The 21,508-nt window shown below is 40.6% G+C and overlaps 1 protein-coding gene across 4 annotated transcripts in view; it reads right to left on the bottom strand.

Moving 5' to 3' along the window:
* The window catches only part of TBL1XR1 (TBL1X/Y related 1), a 152,832-nt gene that overhangs the window by 79,475 nt on the left and 51,849 nt on the right, over positions 1–21,508 (bottom strand). The window lies entirely within an intron of this gene.

Genomic DNA, 21,508 nt, shown 5'->3' with positions numbered 1-21,508 from the left:
AATTTAATATTCCCACACCAAGCAAGGCTTCAAATCCCACCAATGAGACTCTCCCCAGGCCAGCTGTGTCATTGACAGCAGCCAACACTCCATGCGTACATTCCTGAGAGGCTAACGCATCCACAGAAGGTCATGCATGATCCCCAACCTCCAATTCAGCTCAATCCCAGAGGGTAAAATTGCATTACAGTTCAACAGGCTGTTACTCAAATATGACCATGAGACATGAAAAGGATGTGAACTTGCATCCTATATATTTTGATTCATGAGAGACATTTAACTGGTTTTGAAGTTATTTTAATCACAACCTGTCAGGTGTTAATCTCAAACTTTACATTCTACAGGCTTTTTCTCTACTTTTCTTAGTGAGTGAATCACAGCACATCATACCCATACTTCTGCAACATAAAAGTTATGTTTCCTTTGCCTCACAGCTTTTCAGTTTTAATTTATTAATTATTGACCTTAGTGCTTGCACTGCGGGGGTTCTGTTCAAAAGTTGTCTCCTGTACCAATATATTCAAGGCTATTCCCCACTTTCTCTTCTATCAAGTTCAGTGTATCTGGTTTTATGTTAAGGTCTTTAATATACTTGAACTTGAGTTTTGTCCTGGGTGATAGATAGGAATCTATTTGCAGTCTTCTACCTGCAGACACCCAGTTAGACCAGAACTATTTGTTGAAGATGCTTTCTTTCTTTTTTTCACTGAGTAATTTTGGCTTCTTCATCAAAATTCAGGTGTCCGTGTGTGTATGGATTTATATCTAGATCTTCTGTGTGTGTGTGTGTGTATGTGTGTTGTGTGTGTGTGTGTGTAGATACATAGTATATATACACAATTAGCATACACTGCTAAATTATGTGTATTTGAAAATATGTAGAGGTTAAAGGCATAAGATAAATTACATGCAAATTTTTTACATTTTTATGTATCTTCTTAATCAATAGCTTTGTTGTCATTATTAAGAAATATTTTAAATTTGGGGCACACTGGCGCACACCTATAATCCCAGCACCCAGGGAGGCAGAGGACGAAGCAGAGGCAGGTGGATCTCTTGAGTTTGCAGCCACCCTAGTCTACAAAGCAAGTCCAGGACAGTCAAGGCTACACAAAGAAACCTTGTCTCAAACAAACAAAAATTGAAGCCAGGCACTGGTAATGCATGCCTTTAATCAGGCAGGTGGACTCTTGAGTTTGAAGCCAGCCTGACCTACATAACAAGTTCCAGGTTTACAGAGAGAAACTTTTTCTCAAAACAAAACAAAAATACAAAGGGAGGGAGGGGGGAGGGAGGGGGGAGGGAGGGAAAGAAAAGAGAAGAGTAGAGGAAAAGAGAAAGGGAGAAGAGGTACATGCCTAAATGTCATCATTTGGGAAGAAGAGACAGGAGGATCTCTGTGAGTTCGAGACCAGCCTGGCCTACAGAGTGAGGCCCGGATCAGTCCTTCCTTGACTCTCAGCTTCAAACATCTAAATATATCAGACTGAGCAGGTGGATGTTCATTTTAGTTTCTAAGAATCAGCTCTACCACCCTGTCCTGTTCTTGTTTCAATATAGAGTTTCTTTGTAAGAATCTCCTCGTAAGACTCAGTTAAACGGTGGGTACTATAATTGCTAAATCCACTTAACAAATAAGTCACAGCAATTGCTGAGATGCACTGGAAACTGGGATGGCACAAAAAGGAAAATGGTGCACTAGCCACCTCTCTCGCCAGACCATACTATGGTCCATCTTATATATGACTCTTTCATCAGAGCCAGCTGCAGGGCAGACCAGAGCCCTTTGTCAAGTATCAGAAAGACTGCTGGCACTTTAAATGAGCATCAATTAACTAACAATGACGTTCTACCCACAGATACATCGTGTGGACCTATCCACACATTACTTGGGGAAAATACTGAACCAGCTCATTCTAGTTAAGTTTCCCTCTCTCCAGGGCTCCTTTCCTTTCTTGAGGTCAGTGAGAATTATCCTCACTACCTTTATATATGTATTTAACCAAAGTTCTACAAGTTATATTCCCCACATACCCTTTAGCTTTTTATTTAACTTTTCCTTAGACTATATAGCTCCTTAAAGTAAGTATCACTTAAATGTTAAATATATGGTTCTACAGCATCAAGGACAGGTTGTCCTTAGTAAACAGCAGAGTGACAGTCACAGCTGTGTGCACACACAATTCAACCCAAAGCCAGGAATCCCTAGCAATATACAGAGGGCCACATCATATTTCAGTTCAGACATTTTCTGAGATGAGTTAACACATTTACCTGTGGCCACCCCGGCTGTGTGGCACATTTAAAAAGCAAATTACACAAAAGGAAAACTCAAACTTGTAAGACACAGATAATACTTGCAGACAAATTACTAACATTACAGATGTGCTTTAACCACAGGTCCATGAGATTAAACCAAAACTGGCAATTCAAGCTGTAAAGCTGTGCCCTGTGCACCTGCCTGCTAATTTCTTTGTTTTCTATAGATATGTTCATCCTCTGCTCTGCAGTCCAGGTGGCTTCTAATGTGCAACCCTCAGCCTCTGTGCACTATGACCTGCTTCACGACTGTGCTTCTCTGTCTCTTCTACCTTGGCCTTCAGTCCTCTGCAGTCTGTAGCTGCCACGGCACTGACATTCTAGTACTGGAAATGCCCTATGCAAAGAGGTTCTGGCCTCAAACCTGGCCTCATCCCTTCCTCCATGGCTCAGCCCACATCAGGCTACTCCTTCACCACCCATGGCTCACTTGTGTGTGTGTGGGGGGGGGGGGGGGGGTACGCGCAGTCCTTAACAAACCTGTCTTTCTATAGCTGTCTAGCATGTCCCTCAGTAGTTTCTGCAGACCAGGGCCCACTTTTCATCTTGCTATTCCTCTATAAAATGGGAAAATATGTAGTTCTTGGAATTGAATGTTATAATAGCACATGTGCAGGATCTAAACACTGATCAACCACAGGAGCCGGGAGGAAGTGGCTCGCTGCTATACTGATGATGAGAGCCTTTTCACACTACTTCCAGGAGGTGGCAGGGACAGACTGACATTCCACTAAGAGAAGGTTAAACGGCACCTAATGAATTACACAGCTAATTTGTGGACTGTTAACTTAGTTTAAGTTCATACAATCTCCAAACAAAATACTTCTTTTTTAAGCTACTATTAATGTTTACCTAAAGTGAATAAAGCATTAATCTTACAAAAGGCTGTCTGCACAGACACTGGAACTAAGCAAACATCATTCAAGTAATGCCACTAACACATAATTAGGCTTTTCTTTCTTAAAGATGTAAAAAAAAAAAAATCTACAAAATGACAAAATGTATTTTGACTGGTTTCTTACAATAAATTCAATTGATTCACTGATGTCTTTGAAAAGGCAACAGAAAATGTGGCTTCTCCCTAGGAAAAGTGCAAACAAAACAAACATTTACTTTAAAGGAAGTAACATAATCTAAAGTCCAGTCGCCTGTGCCAAGTGCAAGAAAATACATCTGTGTACTTGAAAAAACAAGAGAACAATGAATTCCTGTCTTGTGTGGAGAAATCTGAAAGTCACATTTAGAACTGAGGAAAAATGAAAATCTTACCAGAGCTGATTGTGCTAATCAAGATCTTTATTACATGCATGTAGCCAGCATACATAGCTGGGGTTCAATCCCAAACCCATAAATAAAAAGAGGAAGAAGGTTCTATTAACTGAGGGAAAATGCCATGGAATTCCAAGTGAAATCTCATTGTGGGACAATTTTTAAGGGGGCTGTATATACAAATCAGTTTCACTTTATCTTTCCCCATTTGTTGATTTTACAAAAACAAAAATTATTCCTTATCTTCCTCAGCATGACAAACCTTGACAACCCTACACTGTGTAGAAGAAATCCTCTGAAACAGTGTGCACTGTGCCTGAGTTGACAGGCACATGCACATGCCCCAGTTAACACATGCGCGCTCACACACTAGCCAGACACCATAGGATGAGGTGGGGGTAGCACCCCCTGCAGGGAGATCTTAAAGAAGCAGCCTGGGCTCCACAGCAGTCAAAAGACACCTTGAGGCACCTGTGCTTGCTTTCACTTTGCATTGTACTTCCCAAGTTACTTGGGAAAACTGGAGGCAAAAAGTTGTATTATTGTGCCTTACATTTTCTAAAACTAGGCAATGTATCAAGACCACATATCCATATAAGCATGCCTAAGAAGCAAGTTACTGCTGTCAGCTGAGTAAGTCTCATGGTACATGATGCAGTTGAACCTTTCGTTAAATATAAAAATAAACCACCACCAGATATACAACAAAGTTATCAAAGATTTCAAAATGTGTCTGTTCAAATTCAACTACAGCAAGGCTTCTAAATTAAAGTGTGGTCAAGTGTGAGTCAAATTCATTATTAGCCACCTCTCAGCATTTGAGATGCAGAAGCAGGAGGATCAGGATTTCAAGGCTGGCCCAGGCACATGAGACCCTGTCAAAAACAAAATTAACAAGGTCGAAGTTTAGGTTGTATTTAAGTTTTAGGTTTCAGCCAGGAATGCTGTTACACACCTATAGGTTGTTTAGTTTGAGGCCATTTTGGATATATAATGAGTTTTGTAAGGCCACCCTGAGCTACTCAGACCACATCTAAAAAAGAAAACATAGAAAAAAGAAAAAGCCTTCAGCTCACTGTAAATAATAGAGAATTTCAACAAACTTGAGCCATTAGTAAAAACAGAAAAATACATTAAGTTTCGTGTAAAATGTCCATTACTTTTTAAAATGTGAGTACATCACTATTTTTCAGGTACAACAAATTGCTCCCCTCTTAAGCTGTTTAATTAGTGATACAGCTCACAGTGCCTAGAAATACTGTAGGGAATATTTGATACAGTTTTCTTGGTGACACAAAGATACTATGTACCACACCTTCAAAAACAAAACAAACCAGTAGTTTAGAGGAATGAAATATCTAGAAAGGGGGAAGCTACTGCACAAGTATCTAAAAGCTTACAGCAGAACTGGTGCCTCTGATCAGTGGCTTTGGAAGTAGAGTAGACAACTTTCCTAGGTCCCAGGAGGCCACACTCTTCCCAAATGCTGAGTTGCTGACTCTAAAGAGCTAAGGAGACTAAACCAGCACAATGCAGGAAAGCAAATTACTTCAAGCAGAAAAGACAAGAGCACCCCCAAGGATACTGACTGGTAATTGCTACGGAAATGCCTCTTGGCCTTAGATTCCCTGGACCCTCACTAGATAATGCCTCTAGGGCAGCAGTTCTCAACCTCTGGGTTGAGACCCTTCTAGGGAGGAAATGTCACCTGTCAGATATTTACAATTTGTAACAGTAGCAAAACTGCAGTTAATAAGTAGCAACAAAATAATTTTACAGTTGGAGGTCACTACAACAGGAGGAACTGTACCAAAGGGACAAGCATGAGGAAGGTTGAGAACCGCTGAAAATCACTTCAGCTTCAAAGCCTTCCTGGAGGGGTGGTGAGCTAACTGACTGCAGGAGGGAAGTGAGAGGGAAGTGAGGAGGAGGAGAGCTGTGCTTGTTATTCTAATTATTATTCTGTTGGAAGTGGAGGAGAAGGATGGCTTCTTTGAATACTATATAGCAAAGTAAGTGATGCTGGGAACTAGAGTAAAATATACCAAAAGTGAACTGACAACTATATTCATCTCATTTCAAAACTAATGATGAAGAATCAAAAACAAAAACAAAAAACAAAAAAAAAAAAACCTCAGTGCCTCTCCAAAATTCAATTACAAAGAAAGGCCACAGAAGAGTACAAAACAAACAAGCTACCATGGAGATTTTTTAAACAAGAAACATAAAGGGAGATACAACATTAACTGTTTTAATCTGCATTTAGATACAGATATAGAAAACCTGAACTTCTGCAGTAAGCACAATATTATAGCAAAAGTTAAGGAAAGATTCCTCTCTCCATACTCAACACTATAGAAAGTGTTCTACAGTGAAGGGAGTGGCAAGCACAGTGCTCCCTATCTGGGTAGCTCTCTCTAGGAGGGATTGCTCACTTCAACAGGACTTGCAGCAGATACAAGGTCAAGAGATGAGCTCTAGGAAAGAGTTAGAGCCAACGGGGCTTCTTAAGGACTCAAAAGCTGAGGAGAAATGCCATCTCTGCCGTAACATTCCTGCATAGTCAAGAGCCATAGGGGCTTGGATACTAAAGGGCACTGGGACCCTGGGAAGCTGCTGCCCTCTGCCCTGCATGTAAGGCTTCAAGATGGGCCTTGAGCTGGTGTTAACTCTAACTACATACTAGAAATCATACCTGGAACGTTCATGTTCACAAAACTTGTTATTATGCTTCATGCACTCTAATTTCTTTCTCTGAAACATTTGTTGTAACCTTCCATATCCTACACATACAGCTGTAAATCCTATGAGAGATGCTAGGATTATAGCATAAAGACCTATCTAGCATTCTATTATGGAGAGTATATATAGATGTTATCAAATGCTAATGAGATACACAAATCAGAAAGGTTTCTGTTAATTGTTCATAATATGTTCAATTATATTTTATTATTAGTGCATGTGTGATATCTACACGTGCAAAGGTGTGTGGAGGTTAAAAAAAATGTTTAAGAATTGGTCCTCTCCCTTCCAGTGTGAGCTCCCAAGACTCAACTCAGGTTGTCAGTAATCCTACCTGAGTCATTTTATCAGTTTGACTTTAAATATTTCCATAAAGGTACTCTGACATAGCTCATAAAAGTCTCTTTTTTTTTTCTAAGACATGTGATACTGAGAAACAGGAAAATGTCACAGAAAGACAATAAACATGCAGTCACATAAGCCCTAATACAACTCAGTATAATAGCTACATATGTTCACAGCATTCCCAGACAAAATTTATACCTATCACCACTACTTTAAAAATATTTCACAGGTAAAATTAAAACATCCAAAGCTCTTTTGAGTGTGGAAAAGCCCCTCCCTAACCTTGGTCTTATTCTGTAGGATTCCCCACAACTGTGTCCCAATGTGCACTAAAAGATGATGAACAGGAAACGCCTGTTCAAGAAACATGCAACTCTAGGATTCCAGGGAGACTAGCTGGACATCTCTCAATGGTAAATTCCCTAGAACAGGAAAGTACCTCAGTCACTCCTACAACACAACTGAGAGATTGGGGGGCAGGACAGGAGAACACATGGGCTTTAATAGGAAGAGAAGGACATTTCCAGAAATGGCCAATATAACAACAAAATTATCCTTGAAAAGAAAGGGTCTGAGCCAGAAACTGTCTAAGAAATATCCTCCCTAGTATTAAACATGCACACACGCATGCACTCACGCATAACCCAAGCTAACAACTACTTTCCAAACATAGCTTCCAAGGAAGCTCAGCCCTTGGGACAAGCTAAACTCTACCAATGCCCATGACTTTTCATTTCAGCCTTCACCCATGTCCCAATTAGTGGGCAGCACTAGAGTACTACTCCATGTTGACATTTCTAATGTGAGAGTGCTCCCATCTGATCTGTGCACAGGAGGAAGAATGAGGCTCCTTGGTACTTTGTCCTTGCTAGCTTTAGGATGTCAGCATCTGACAGTACAGCTAGGTACTGTGTACTGACTCATCTCCTACATTCACTTGGGTTTGACTGACCCTCCTCAGATACTATGAAAGCTTCTTTAAAAAACAAACAACTGGGCTCACAGAAGCCGTATCTTCAAAGAAAAGAAAATATCTCCTGCCTTCTGCTACATAGCCTAGAATATTTTTTAATTAACAAGAAAATATAAGGTTAGGGGTTGGGGGAGATGAGGACTCATCTAGGGAAGGTACCTGCTGCCAAGTCTGAAAAACCTCAATTTGATCCCTGGAGCCATAGTAAAATATAAGAGAACCTACTCCTACAAATTGCCTCTGACCTACACACACACAAATAATAATTTTTAAAAATCTAAGCCAACAAAAACTGAAATTTCATAAATAGCATAGAAAACTTGTTTCAGTGAGAAGTTGAACAAAATTAAACATTTAGCTTAATATTCTTTGTTTTATTCATTAAAGGACTATGGCTGTTCTTCCAAGGACTGTTCTTCCAAGGGTGATAAAATGGACATTGTATTTCGTAGTTAGCACCAGTTTCACAAGGAAGTTCATTGAGGCTCAGAAGTCCCAGAACAAGATCAGAGAGCTGGAAGGCTGCAGGAGGTCAGAAAAGGCCATATCCTCTGTTCTGACCTACCCTCCCCAACATTTGTCTTAGCAATCTTTCCAAAGGCCTGATTCCCTAAAACCGATTCTGGAAGCCTTTACAGTATCACTTTACTGAGAGTAGGAAAGCTGTGTTCTTATTTTCCACAGGTAGGACTGAGTCAAAAAGGATCTTCCATACTCTTCAACAGAAGCCATGGGGCTGACTAGCCTCCTAAAAGCAACACATACAGTCAGTCCTTTGCCATTCACCCTGCCCAGCCTTCTGGATACTTCTGAGCTACAAGTTTACAGAGCTAATTCTTTTCTGAAATACTACTGTCTGCTTTGCTTAAAAAGAAAACAAACACAAGCAAACAACAAAAGAAACACATAGAAATCAAGGGGCTTCATATAAAAGTTTTTTTGTTTAATTGCACTTATACAATCAGGATTGCTAAAGAACTTTGAAATTTAACATACCACACTTTTTTTTAAAATTTACCAGTAAGTCTTGAAAAGCACTATTCATATTCAAATATTTGGCTACTTATTGCCTAACATTCTACTTTGCTATAACCACCCAACTTGATGCTTCTACTAACATATTTGAAAGGTGCCTTGATTTGTAACTGTCTTTATTCCATTACTATAAAAACTTCATGTGACTTTGTTCTGGGAGTCATGGTAACTATTTGGCTCTATAACAAAGTATCTCTTACCTCCTTTGAGTGACAGCTATGTTTCTGGGCAAACAGTTACCCAGACCAAAGGTAAGAAAGCCATCAAATTTTTCCTATCTGCCCAGCCACTTCTAAGCTTTATCAATTCTTTTCCAAACATCTCAGGATGTTTCACTTCTGCAACTCTGGTCAAGTTTAAAGGCCAAAAATTATTTTTAAGAGGCATATCTCCCAAATGTACAATGGGATCAAGTTTTTGTTTTTTCTTTCTTTTATTTTAAACAGTCAACAGAGGGTTTCTTATATAATAATGCTTAGCCCTCCTTTACTTACAACAGTTCAGGTACTATTGTTACTTAATCTCAATTTTGTTCAAATCAAAAGCATAGTATGCACAAAATTATATGATACATGCTCAAGCGGTGGTGCAGGGGTGTACACTGTTAGCACTTCCTACTTCTAATTCTCAACCAACACAACCATGCTAAGAATAGAAAACATTAAAACTGCCTTTCTGCCTCTCAACTGGCTTCAATGTGTCATTTCTTGAATAGGATATCTTTCCCCCAATTTTATGTATTTGCCAAATGATCTCAAACTTACCTGTATTTAATTCACTTCTCATCTCAGACTTGTACCTGGCTGTAAATATAGCTTTTCGCTCCCCTGCCTCCTACCACTAAGAAAGTCCCAATTCCATGCTGTTTCTAGGTGCTTCTTCAGATCTGTCTCCAACTGAATATGATGCATCCCCTGAATATGATACATCTCCTTTTAGGAGACCCATACTCTAAACTTCTCCACCATGTCTAGTCATTTCATGCCTGTCTCCTCCACTAAAAGCTATAACGTGAGAGATACTACTTCAGAATCTATGGAGAACATACTGTCTTATAGCCTTCCATGAAGGGTTAATAGTTTAAATGGTGTCATCTCAGGTGGAAGGAAGGAAGGGAGGGAGGGAGGGAGGGAGGGAGGGAGGGAGGGAGGTAGGTAGGTAGGTAGGTCAGCAGTCCCACATGCCAATATTCAACAACAAATCCAAGCACAGTGCTTTGATGGAAATGTTCCTGATAAGCTCAGCCACTATTTCAACATCTGCTACCCGGGTGTTGGTGCTGTTTGGAGATGCTATGGGGAAGTGCAGCCTCACTAGAAAAATCTAGTCGATACAGGGCAGGCTTCCGGGAGTTTAATGCCCCATCTACCTCCAGTTCACTGTTTCCAGTATGTGGTTAAGATGTGACTATTCAGTTTTCTACTACCACTATGAGTGCCATTTCCAGCCATGCATCACCACCATGATGGGCTCTTATTCTTGTAGAATTGCACACCTAAATAAACTCTCTTTCTTAGGTTGCCTCTGAGTTATGCTGTTTCATCATAGCAACAGATAAATTAAGTAATACACCGAATAATCCTACTCCCAAAACTGAACCACGCATGCTCAGCTGTGGTGACTGTTCTCTTTTCCCCAATCAGGACCTTGATTTCTGTTCAACTGTAGCCTTCTTTGTTGTGATGGCTAGTCTTGATTGTCTGGAATTAACTAAAACCCAACTGGCTAGGCATACCTGTGAGGAATTTTTCTTCATTAAATCATTTGAAATGGAAGGCATACTACTATTCCAGATGTTTGAGGTAGAAGACATAGCTTTAATCTAGATCATGAAGTAGGAAGACCTTCTGCTGCCAGCCTATATAAAGGACATGGAAGAAAATAGTGTGCTCTTTTTGCCTGTTTGCTCTCATAGGCAAGGCCATTCCTGCTCTAGCACTAAAGCCTACCTCATTGGGATTTCAGCATACTGAAGACCAGCTGAGACATCTAGGCCTGGACTCAACTGGATTCTTGGATGTTTCATTGGTAAACTGGATTCTTGGATGTTTCATTGGTAAATTAACATTGATGGATTATAGCCTATAAGGCATTCTAATAAATCCCATAGATAGATAGATAGATAGATAGATAGATAGATAGATAGACAGACAGACAGATAGACAGACAGACTGACAGATGATTCATACATACATATATGCCTACATATTCATTCTATAAGTTCTGTTCCTCTAAAGCAGTGATTCTCAACCTGTGTTTCACAACCCCTTTGGGAATCTAACAACCCTTTCACAAGGATCTCACAACCTGCATATCAGATATTTACGTTATAATTCAAGACAGTGGCAAAACTACAGTTATGAAGTAGCAACCAAATAGTTTGGGGGGAGGGGAAGCACAACATATGAGGAACTGTATTAAAGTATCACAGTGTTAGGAAGCTTGAGAACCACTGCTCCACAGAACCTTACCTAATACATTTTAGATAGACGAGTAAGATAAAAGGTTAGCACAAGAGAAGGCACCAACCAGCCCTGTAGCAGGAAGCCTTACAAAGAGATACTGGTACCCTGTCTTTGTTTCTTAATTACCATAGGATGGATTGTTCCAATTGCTCTGAACTGGCAAGAGTACTTGCTGTGCTGTGCTGCTGGCTTAGATATGGCTAGACAACAACACTGGCTACCCATTGTGCAGCTCATTTAATAAATATCTCCAAGACTGCTTCCCATTGCTCCAAAATCAACCCTATACTTAAAAGGTTGAGTTTCCAGATACCCCAAACCAACCACAGGACACAGAAACATGCCCAAAGAACTCTTTGGCCTCTGGACTGCATCTTTATTTTCAGCCTTAGACATTTTATTCAATGTCATTTACTGGTGCTGTCATTATCATTACCGTTTCCTTTGACAAGCCTTGAGATGTTATATCAAGATTTCACAAGTAGAGAATAGGAACACAACTTCTCAAACTCTTAGGGCTCCCTAAGCCAACAGTCTACAAGTCATTTCCCAACAAGACTATACACATGGTCAATATAGAGCATCAGACACCTCCTCAACCTTTATGAAATATCTATAATGGGCATGTTCCTATCTTACCAGTGCTAAGTACCATGCCTAATAATAAGGTCCTGATGCTAAGCACAGAACAGATTGCCTTAATCCAGTGTTACTGCTTTCCAACACACACCACTTCTAACGTGGCTCCTATTTACAATGGTGCCTTATTTCTTTCAATATCCCTGTTCTGATGACACTTGCCTAGCTCTCAATTTGGATGCTGCATATCTTCAAGGTCATTTTTGAAGACTCAACTAACTCCGCTAACTACATCCTGCTGGTAGTATTTCACCCCTTAAAGAAATGCTGCATTCACCAAGCACTGCACAGAGCTGGGCAGCAAGGTCCAAAAGCATGCAAAGACCTTCATAGTTCACATTCTAACAGCTCTCCTAACCTCCTCTAAGATTATCTCCCATACTAATCTGAACCTACCTCTCCACATCAGTGTATCCAAACATACTTCAAATCACAGGCCACATACTAGCTTCCCCATCCACACTTCTTTTTACACTTCTAACCCATGCTAGGTTTTCTACTTATTTTAACAAGCATGATACAAGACTGTACCTTTGTACTGTGTTATCAAAAAAGAAAGAAAGAAAGAAAGAAAGAAAGAAAGAAAGAGCCAGTCTTCACAATCACCCAAGTCACAACAGTCAAGAATTGCTGAGAAGCTGATGGGCTGCACTGGATGCAGGTCTGTTGGTGTGGCTCAGTGATCCACAGCACCAGAGAAAGAGAAAGAAGGGGGGACAGGGAGAGGGAATGGAGGGATGGGGGAGGGGAGTAGGAAAAAAAGAAAGGCAAGGAAAAAAGGGAGGGGAATGTAGTTTATAAGTGCTGGTGCTAAGCAGCAGAAACATAAATATCGTCTATCTCTTAGGCACTTTAAAATCTTATATACTAAAACATTTTACAATAAAGTTGTTCCTTGAAGGGAAAAATTGCTGGAGGACCATCACTTTCTTCCCTTCTACAGTCTCCATGCAGAAATCAGCCCAATTTGAGATTGTGCATCCTTCAAGTATCAGCTCCATTCTAAACAGTGTACCAATACCATTTTAGCCAGATACACACACACACACACACACACACACAACACACACACACACACACTCACTCATGGTGGAAAGGGTCCATCTTATCGAGTGATTAACATAAACTGCATGGTCCAAAAGCCAAGTAGCAGATTCTATCTCTGGCTCTCAATCTGGCTTTCTTTGGCACATGGAAAACCAAGCTTTCACAACTGATGCTTCCTGGGGTGTGAGAACTGCAGAAAGTAGGGCTGTTGTAGCCAAGTGTCTTCATTTGAGTTTTACTGTTGTGAAGACACACCATAACCACAGCAACTCTTATAAAGGAAAACATTTAATTAATTGGGGCTGGCTTACAGTTCACAGGTTTAGTCAAGTACTGTCATAGAGGGAAGCATGGTGGCATGGAGGCACACGTGGTGCTGGAGAAGGAGCTAAGATTTCTGCATCCGGATAGGCAGGCAGCAGAAAGAGAAAATGAGACCCCAGGCGTGGCTTGAGCATCTGAAACCTCCAAGTCCAGCCACAATGACACACTTCTCCAACAAAGCCACACTTCCCAATAGTGCCAGTCCCTGTTAGCTTATGGGGGCCATTTCCATTCAAACCTCTGTACATCAAACTACCCCCATACCTGACACACCTTTTGATTTTTTGAGTAATTTAGTGTTCCATGGAAACAACAACTAACAATGAGGCATCAATCACCAGAAACCTAAAAATACAAGCCCAAGAGAGATGAGTTTGAAGGAAACAGAATGAAAGAAAACCCTCACCCCATCCTACAAAATGTAGAAATGGAGGCTAATCCCAGTGTTTTGACTGAAGGGAAGTTAAAAATCATAAAGTGTTTAGAAATTTAGCATGATAATAAGAAAACACATTCTGCTGAAGGGGAGGGAGAAAGGATGGGGGGTGGGGGGGATAGAACAGATCCCAAGGGTTGCTGGCCATCAAGGTCCGTCCAGTAAGCAGGAAAAAAATGGCTCTGACCAAGTAATTGAATGGGCTCCGAAACCATCCTCCAATGATGACATAGAACAAAATCAATCAAGCACCATAGCTTTCCATAGTTCAATCACCTGAGATAAAACCTCGCTTTCCTTGCTTTCGTTTGACTACTTGGAACAGTTTACAAAGAGATGAGCCACGGGGGAAAGCTCAACAAATGTGGGTGTTGCCAAGAAGGGAAATGGAAACCTAACAAACATCTAGTGAATAAGGCAAAGATCCAGGGCTGGGCCTCTGGGCTAACACACAATCCTTTTTTTTTTTTTAAACTAAAGGCCAAGTTACTTGAGTCTGCCTTACTAGAGAGCTATAATCAGCTCTCTTTTCTCTGGGATTCACCACTGACTTCTAATTGGAGGGTTAGGAGCTACTCACACCAAGCTTACCTCTAGCCAAACTCCTGGAAAGCCTGCCTCCTCTCTCCCTCTCTTCCCCCCTCCTCTTCCCTTCCTCCCTCTTCCTCTCCCTCTCATACCTGAATATAAATACTTGAGCTGCAGTTTGGAAGTTTGAATGAAACAAACAACAAAAAAAGAACTAATTTATGGAAGAAAAAAATTTCAGAAAACCAGTCCAATTCTTTCTCAAGTAACTCCCATCTACTGAATAGCAAGTCCTTTGCAGCATGCTTTCTTCAATATTTACTGTTTAGTCTTTAATTTGGACAATGAGATAGTAGGAAAACTCAAGATCCATTTACGTGTTGTTAAGTTATTTAAGTCACTAGAGAATTGTGAAAATGAACTAGAGGCAGTGAGGAAGTGCTAGCTGGTACCTGCACTCCCAGTCCTGAGGAACCTAAGGTAAGAAAGATGCACTTTAGGCCAGCCTGTGCTAAACAGCAAAATCTGATCCCAACATTCATGAGCACCTGTGGTAAAGGAGGCTGAAAGACAAAGGTGCATCACAAAACAAGTTAATATGCATAAAGAACCAATGCAGCCTAAACTGAAGGAAAATAATTTAAAAAACAAACAGAAGGACAAGAAAAGACCTGAAATAGGGCAGTGTTTTCTTAAATAGGGCTAAACCCAACAATACAAAAGAAAAAGTCGACCGGCATCCAATGTTTTCAACTTTCCCCCAAAAGGCAGGAGAAGGCACCCGAGAGAAGACTACAGTGAACTGCTCCATTAGGGGCTTTGTATCCTGAATATATAAAGAAGTACTACAACTCAGTATGAAAGAAACAACTGGAAAATGCAAGCAGGTACTCCACAGAGCATGCAGAGGGTCAGTGTACAAAGCAAAGAACACTTGGTGCCACTCACCAGAGACTCCATGAACCAAAATGTCCATGAGCACAGACAGTAAAAAACAGGAATATGAGACACTGGAACCCAGTCCAGCTGCGGGAGGCGGGGTGGACCTCGTGCTGGTGCCTCAATACTTACAATGTTGACACACCATGGTACGTATTCCATATATATCAATTACTACAGTAATAATGCATTTTAAGTTCTAGGTGAGGCCACGAGTGACAGCGCACATCTTTATGCCCAGCATTCAGGAGTCAGAGCCAAGAGAGTACGAGTTTTAGGCCAGTCTAGTCTACACAGCAAATTCTAGGCTAGCCAGGACTATATAGTAAAACTATCTCAAAAATAAGATAAAATAAAAATTAAATTATAGGGTTTTTTTTTTTAAGTGTACATAATACAGGAAGAAGTGCTAGCAATTTTGACTTCATGATAATTAAAATAGTTCCTTAAAGTATTTAATTTTTAGACTATCACATTTAAAGGCAGGGTTTTTTAATTATTTATTTTTGTTTTATGTGCACTGGCATTTTTGCCTATATCTGTATCTGTATGAAAGTGTCAGAGAGAACTCCTGGAGTTGGAGTTACAGACTGTGGTGAGCTGTCCTGTGGGTGCTGGGAATAGAACCCAGGTACTCTGGAAGAGCAATCAGTGCTCTTAACTGCTGAGCCATTTCTCCAGCCCCTTAGACCTTGAAATTAGAATGTAAAGAAATTATCCTTCAGAAAAAAGAAAGAAAGAAAGAAAGAAAGAAAGAAAGAAAGAAAGAAAGAAAGAAAGAAAGAAAGAAAGATTATCCTTCAGGCTGGTGAGGAGGTTCATCAGGCAAAGGTGCTTCTGTCAAGCCTGATGACCCAACTTTGAGAGAACCAATATCCTTGAAGTGACCTCTGACTTAAGGTATGGTGCTATAAACAATCAACCCTACACATATACTCACACATACACACACACACACACACACACACACACACACATGCCCATGCACACATAAATGTAGTTTTAAATTTGTTAATGATTTTTTTAATTAGAATTACCCTTCATGGTAATATAATTTTAAGCTTACATAATCAGCTCAAAAAGAATGAATTTTTAACAAAAGTGTGGTGCCATTAATAGTTGTACTGGCCTGATAAAGCTGGTACCACACAAAGCACATTTTAAAAGAACATCTGAGCTGGAAATGCCTGCTCCTTTACAGAGGCAGGAGGACTAGCAAAGCACAGCTGGGTCCCACCAACAGCATTTCTAACACGTTACCAGAAGCTCTAAATGCTGCCAGGACCACACTCAGGGGATCATCTCAGATTATCCTTTGGAGAATAAGACATGCAATATCAAGGATACAGTAATCACTTGACAGACTTCATTTATCAAACAGATGCTCAGTAATAAAATTAAGATAGAAGGGTAACAGCCTAGAAGCTGCGTAGGTTACAACCCAAAACAGCATGCTGAGCTGAGGGTTGCAACCACTGCATCCTCAGAACAAAAATGTATAGAGAGAATCTCTTGTGTACTGTTTGGAAGCATTACCTATCAATAAAAGTCTGATGGCCTATTAGTTAAGACAAGAAATAGAAAGTAGGAGTACTGAGAGAAAGAGATAAACTCTGAATTAGAACCAGAGACTGGAGATTTGTCCCGGTCTCTGAAAAAAACAGAGGCATGAAACTGAGTAGAGGTAACCAACCATGTGGCACTATTTCGTTATTTCAGGAACTGGGGTGCGGAGTACAAACCTGCTTCTATAAGATTCCCTTTGTACCCAGGCTTGAAGAAGCCAGCCCTTTGTGCACAACCAGGGCCAAAAAATAGCCATCCTGAGGACTGATGTTGACTAGCCTGAGAATATTTGTAGGGAGTTATCAGTAAACACTGGCCAAGCACATGAATTTCAGCATGTTCATAAAACATGAGCAGCCTTAATATAGTAAAGCTGTGTGTACATCTTGAAAGAAATTAAATTACCATTCTAACTTGAACCTATAATGTTGGATTACTACTCTTGATGCAGGTATACCTACCGTCCCTATCTTAGACTTTCACTGCTGTGAAAGGACACCATGACCATGGCAACACTTATAAAGGAAAGCATTTAACTGGGCTGGCTTACAGTTTCAGAGGTCTAGGCTATTGTCATCATGGCAGGAAGCATGGCGGCTTGCAGGTAGACATGGTGCTGGAGAGACAAGAATTCTACATCTAGACCAGAAGGAAGCAGAAGGGAGACTGGTGGAGCTTGAGGATAGGTGACCTCAAAGCCTGCCGCCACAGCAGCACACTCCCCCAACAAGACCACATCTACTCCATCAAGTTTAGTGCCACAGTGTTTTAAGTGGCACTAAAGCCACACCCCTAAAAGTACCACTCACCATTGGCCAAGCATTAAACATATGAGTCTATGGGGGTCGTTACTATTCAAATCACCACACATACTAATCTGGACAGAAGAGCTCACTGTGGGCAAACAGTATAATGGTGCCAGGACTAGGCATTGCTATTTAACCAGCTGTTGCCACATTACACTGTAAGCGATACAGCCAATCCAAAGGCTCCAATACCTCACTGTGAACTTTTGAATGCTGCCTGAAGTGTAGAAGGAGTTTATAGCAAGACATTGCAAATATATTGTTTAACAAGATGAACAAAACCGAAGCAAGACCTAACTATGCAGCTAAGAGCAGAGAGAAGCCGATGGTCATGGCTTTCAGCGTCTAAGCAGTAAAGGAGGCAAGGTGGGAGCAATGGGAGAGAAAAGAGCTCGAGTTCTAGTTCGGAAGGCAGCTCACAATAAAACCCCTCTTAGAAATGAGAGTAACAAGCACAAGGAACTCCTTAACTGAACATGCTACAGATCTGTGAATGTTTCACCTGGTTTTAAGAAAATTTACTAAAGGCTGGAGAGATGGCTCAGTGGTTAAGAGCACATGTCAGAGGTCATGAGTTCAATTCCCAGCAACTACATGGTGGCTCACAGCCATCTATTATGTGATCTGATACCCTCTTCTGGCCTGCAGCCATACATGCACACAGAGCACTGTATACATAATAATAAATAAATAAATCTTAAAAAAAAAAAATACTAAAATCTGACAGGTTGCCACCAAACAAGGCTACAGGGTTAAGAGCCTACCTATCTCCAAAAGCTGTAAGCTGTGATACAAAATCAGGAATAGCTTGGCTAGCTATGTCTATGTTTTCTAGAAGTCCCAGAAAAACAAAGGTACACAATCCTCATTAGATGCTATGAGGACTCAACTTAACCTGAGAAGTAACTTCTGCTGTGGTGGGAGTCAGTCTTAAAAGTCCTCCATAATCAGCAGAGGAGAAGCACTGCTTTCACATCCATTTGTTTAGGTGCAGTGAAGCTGGCCACCCACAGGAAACTCCTCCAGTGACTGCTGGTCAAACTACTATGCTGCTGGACTTAAACATACTACCCCTGGAGACACTCAAGTCCAGGTATTGGGGGCAGCTCCCCCAGCCAAAATGGAGAAAAGCAGCAAACAATGAAGCAGAAGTACTTGTGGTGGCTGGGGTACAATCCAAGTTCAGCAATGCCCTGCCAAGCAGCAAACACCTAAGCAGCCAGATTTCTCATCAGGCACTAAGGTGTCAGTGTGAAGATTCCAGGTCAAGCCTAAGGCCTCATAAGGCTGAAATCAATCATAACGTGGTCAAAGGGAGTATGTGCCAGGTGCCATTTCCAGGCAACATTACAAAGAGACCACTATAAATTGTAAGTTTCCCTAAGTGAAACTTTAGGAGACTACAGCTAAGTACTGTAGAAGTGGAAACACAGCCATTGACATATCACACAGTATGCCAGCAACCAAGGATATTATTAGTCATTGAAGACCTTCTGAAGTTTTCCCAAGGGGGCTACAGAAGAGGAAATTTACTGTGTATCTCCAGGGACTGAAGTGTGGATCTCCAACACACAATATAGTGAACATTCACACACAACTCATCGTGTTGACCCACATCTATGCTTCCTTCCACCTGTCTCAGATGTGCATGAAAGTTTAAAAAAAAAAAGCTGCCCAACCAACCACATGTCAGAACCTCTGGTGACAGCAACTAGAGACTACTGCAGCCCTGTCCTGAGAGATTTGAGCACCAGAGACACAGGCTACCAGGACAACGAGGCTGTTACTGGGTTTGCTCCTTAAGCAGAAGTCATGGGACTTTGTGACCTGTGCACCAAGCATTAACATCAGGCTCAGCTACGTTTTAGAGTTATCTACTTACTCTGATTCCTGAGTCCTCTAGACCAAATACTGGTCAACCAGAGAAAGGAAGAAATCTGAGTCCTTACCACTTGTTTCATCTATAGTAAGAACAGGCTTCATTTTTATTTATTGGTTAAACCAGTGTTGCTTCAGTATATAAAAAAGAATCTAATGAAAGATGAAACTTGAAGGCTGAAAATGGTAATGGGCTGCCCATTAAAACATGAGAAATTGGTGCTTTACTTGCAACAATCTCCCTGAACCTAGAAGGTGCTAACAGTGAGAATCAACCCTTACCACTATGTTAGTGTGACCAGAAGGATCTTCCTTTTGTTTTTTAAGCTTTCCATAAAAGAAAGATGTCAATCTGTATAATACACCTAGAAAAAAGTGACAATTTGTTTTCAGAAACCAGAAGCTCATACTGTCAGGGCTTTCTGTGTTGTCTGCTTCAACTGACATGCTACTACTGACACACCCAAGAGATGCCTTGAGTCTCTCCTTCAGGAGTCTCACAGCTGGAAACACTCTCCTACACTGAACTTTTCACCTCTAAGAAGCTGATGACAACCGCTTCATCTGCTTAGGTATTACATCTCACCTACTGAACTGAGCTCTATGGAGCCCAGTGCCTTAGAACTCCCAGCTCAGCCTCAAAACACTGAAAAATGTGTTCAGCATACATATATATATATACATACAAGAATACAGTGATGTATCTTTGACTGCATTCCAGAGCAACAAAACCACGAAGGCCTTAGCAGAGAAATTAAATAAAACTATTTCTATATGACTGTACTTAACATTAACTTACAAGAGCACCAGAATGGGTTGTTCAAAACCTTTTTTTAACAAGTGCAGCAATTTTTTTCAGTTGGTCAATAAGCCTACACTTTTTTTTTTAATTAGTTTGTGTAAAACAGCAGGCCTTCATTTGTTTTCAAGATTAATCTGTCGTGGACAAGAAATAATGGATTAAGTATCTTTGGGTGGGGCTTGGTAAATTTAATCTGATCGCTCAGGAGATTAAAACAGGTAGATCCCTGTAAAATTAAGGCCAGTTTAACTGCACAGTGAGCTCCCCACCAGGCAGAGACAGAGTTAAGACTATATCTACAAAAACAAAAACAAAAACAAACAAAAACAAAATACAGTGAAAGGCACCTGAGGACTTCCACACACAGACACACATGCCACATGTATATGCACATATGCATGCACACACAAACCTAGCTTGGAATTCAAGTCCAGTCTGAATTAGACAGTGATCTTTCAAGACCAGCCAGGTTATAGCCCTGTCTCAAAACACAAACACATCTTTGTGGTGGCCTGTGTCTCAACGTGCTGCTACCTGAGAACTACAGAGGTTCAATTTGTCTCAGTTCCCACAAATTATCTTCAGAACAAGAATCATTCTTCCATGGTATAGCCAACATCACAGAAAGCACAAAAGGTTTAGGAACCTGAATGTCTAAACGTGTCTCACTTGTAGTATCATGCATTACAATCATTCTCAACATTAGTAGGTGACTATCGGCCTGTCTACCCTTTGTAGACTGTGAAAGGATATAAGTAAAGGGCTTACCCATTATTTATTGTTTTTAAACTTTACACGTTATTATATGTCTATTATTTATAGTTTTAACATTTTAACATTTAATACAGTGTGAGAATGGAGATCAGAGAACAACTGGTAAGGTCTTTCCTTCCACCACGTAGGTCCCAGGAATCAAACTCTAGCAGCACCTTTCCCTGCTCAGCAACCTCACTAGCCCTTTTCATCTTCTCCTATTCCAATTCCTAACATGCTACTTGAGATTGTGTTACTGTATAAACACAAAGCCATCATTGTCATTGCTGGTCTTTCACGATTCATGTTAACATATGAAACACTGTCCACATTTTGACATTTCAGGAGCAAATGAAATCTAGAACACTCCAGTAACTGCAAAAGAAAATATAGGAAATTTCCTATTCTGCCTTTATTTTTTGATGACTTCCAAAGTAAGAATGGACAATGAAGAAATAGCTGTGTGAAACTCTATAAAGTCAATTTAAGGCACGTAGAAAGTATGGCTTAGAGATATTTCAGGTGATAGTATAGGCCTACAAGGTGGCCAAGATTAAAATCAAGCCAATCATTCTCAGTGGTAACTGTTCATTGTAATTGCTCGGCCCCTGAGATTCTTATTGTTTATCACGTACCCGGAGT

The sequence above is a fragment of the Acomys minous genome, assembly GCF_964271855.1.
Source record: "Acomys minous genome assembly, chromosome: 19".
Lineage (NCBI taxonomy): Eukaryota > Metazoa > Chordata > Mammalia > Rodentia > Muridae > Acomys > Acomys minous.
This window is presented reverse-complemented; position numbering and strand designations above follow the sequence as displayed.